This window comes from Bombus fervidus, unplaced genomic scaffold (assembly GCF_041682495.2).
Source record: "Bombus fervidus isolate BK054 unplaced genomic scaffold, iyBomFerv1 scaffold0029, whole genome shotgun sequence".
Lineage (NCBI taxonomy): Eukaryota > Metazoa > Arthropoda > Insecta > Hymenoptera > Apidae > Bombus > Bombus fervidus.
In genome coordinates, this window is record NW_027212592.1 from 67,501 (window position 1) to 70,000 (window position 2,500).

General features: G+C 50.8%; 1 non-coding gene across 1 annotated transcript; it reads left to right on the forward strand.

The window, feature by feature from the left end:
- The first annotated feature begins 1,145 nt into the window (after positions 1 to 1,145).
- On the forward strand, positions 1,146 to 1,300 carry LOC139997105 (5.8S ribosomal RNA). The gene has a single exon (XR_011802572.1). It is a non-coding gene; the product is annotated as a 5.8S ribosomal RNA (ribosomal RNA).
- Positions 1,301 to 2,500: the final 1,200 nt, after the last annotated feature.

The window sequence follows — 2,500 nt, forward strand, 5'->3', positions numbered from 1 at the left end:
GTCGTGAGTCATATGCCTCGTTCCGTCGCTAGAGTTTTTCAAACTCTGCTTCTGGATATCGGGAAGAAACGACCGCGCGAGGCCGATGGCTGCGAGTCCCATCGAATTTTTTTTAAACGCACGCACACACATACACCTGAACGGAGATGCGTTCCTCTTCGTCGCGATTTTTCGCGCTTTAGTCGTCGTTGTCGCCATCCGTTCGGAGGGGACCGCCGGCCGTCTCTCTATCCTCGTTGTCGAGAGTCTAATGCCTCGTTCCGTCGCTAGAGTTTTTCAAACTCTGCTTCTGGCTATCGGGAAGAAACGACCGCGCGAGGAAGAGGAAGGACGACCGTGCGCGTCCCTTTCGAATTTTTTTTTATTTTTACCTGAGCGACCAAAGTGGATTCAGAGGGGACCGCCGGCCGTCTCTCTATCCTCGTTGTCGCGAGTCTAATGCCTCGTTCCGTCGCTAGAGTTTTTCAAACTCTGCTTCTGGCTATCGGGAAGAATAGACCGCGCGCGAGGAAGAGGAACGACGACCGTGCGCGTCCCATCGATTTTTTTTATTTTTACCTGAACCACCGAAGTCGATTCAGAGGGGACCGCCGGCCGTGTCTGTATCCTCGTTGTCGAGAGTCTAATGCCTCGTTCCGTCGCTAGAGTTTTTCAAACTCTGCTTCTGGCTATCGGGAAGAAACGACCGCGCGAGGAAGACTACGACCGTGCGCGTCCCATCGATTTTTTTTACCCGAACGATGGAGATGCATATCGGCTGTTTGCTTCGAATAACTGGACGAGAGGAACGAACATATATATATATCATGGGCTAGCCACCGTGCGCTTTCTTCGCGAGATCGTGTGCTGTACAGAGGATTCAGAATCGGGTGTTATATCCCCGTCGTTTCCTGACGAACGGAGCTTCGATCTCGTTGGTTGTTATATATTATAATGCACTTTACGCCCGGTCGGCGGGCTGCGTGTGTCGTCGCGCAGTCCGTCCGATTTCGTTTTCGAACGTATTTTCGTGTCGTCAATCATATGGCGACTTCCGCGCGTTCGATTCCCGTTGGTCGGACGTTTGTCGGATATCGGCTTCTTTCGAACCGAGAATAAGAGTACAAAAACCTGAGTACACAAACAAAAATCCATGCATAAACGATTACCCTGAACGGTGGATCACTTGGCTCGTGGGTCGATGAAGAACGCAGCTAATTGCGCGTCAACGTGTGAACTGCAGGACACATGAACATCGACATTTCGAACGCACATTGCGGTCCACGGATACAATTCCTGGACCACGCCTGGCTGAGGGTTGCTCACGTAAACCTAAGACTGCTTGCGTTGCGTATCGTTGCTCTCGGTCCGTCTCTCTCTGTTCTTTCTTGCCTCGTCGACAGCCCGCCGTCGTTCGTTTTATCTTTAAACGAACGTTTCTGAGTCGGAGGACGAGCGCCAAGCAAAAGAATACGAATTAAAGAGCGGTCGAGGGCTCGTACGCGACGTACGAGCGATTGTTGGACGTTCGTCGGCGTTCGTCGCTGGATCGTGTGGAGACCGGCGTACGCATGCTCTCGATACAAATATATATGAAAAATCTATCGCGTTCACGGGAGACTCGCAAAACTACCTCCGTCTCTTCTCTGTCCCTTCTTGGCTTGACAACCCGCCGTCGTTCGTGTTTTACGAACGTTTCTGAGTCGGACGAAGCGCAAGAAGAAGGATACGAATTAAAAGAGCGCGGAGAGAACCGTCGTCGTCGACGCGGTTATCGAGATACACAGAGCGAGTTTTCTTCGTGGCCGATTTTTTTTTTCTTTTTGTATCAGCCTCTGCTACGTTTTGTTAGTCTTCGATAAGCACGAATGACCGCGCCCCCGACGTCGTCTTAAATGAATTTTTGGCGAGACTGAGAGAAAGCAAAAATATTTTTGAACAAAGTCAGTCGAGAGAGGAGAGAAAAGAGAACCAAGATATTAAAACCTAAACCTAAACTTGGTGGCGTAACGAAAAACTGTGTGCCTTAAAGAAACACAACCGTCTTTTCATCAAGATGTTTTTACTCGTACAGCCCCAGGGATCGAATACCCACTCCGTCTGTTCGTGCGGCAGAGATGTATTCTGCAGGCGCGAGACGACTGACGAGAAGACAACGAGGACCGTCGCATCGATGGGTCGTCGTTGCGTTTTTCATCCTCTGTGCTTTTTTCTGTTCTTCGTGAACCCAGAGAAAGCCGTAGATCCGGGAACGGACACACGAGATTTCTTCGAACGCTGATGACTTAGGGAGATGATCCCCAGCGTTGCGCGGAGATCGGAGAGTACGCGTACATGTATCGGGACGAATTTTTCCCCGTCGGTCGCGTATCTCTCTGCCCGCGCGCCTGGCCCAAAGCCACGTTCGTCGGAAATCAACGAAAAGTGTGTTACGATCTAGCGTGCGTCTACGATCGGCTATATTTAAGGGTGACGAAGAAGAGAAAAGCTCACGGTGTTGCGCAACGTTTCTGTACCCGAT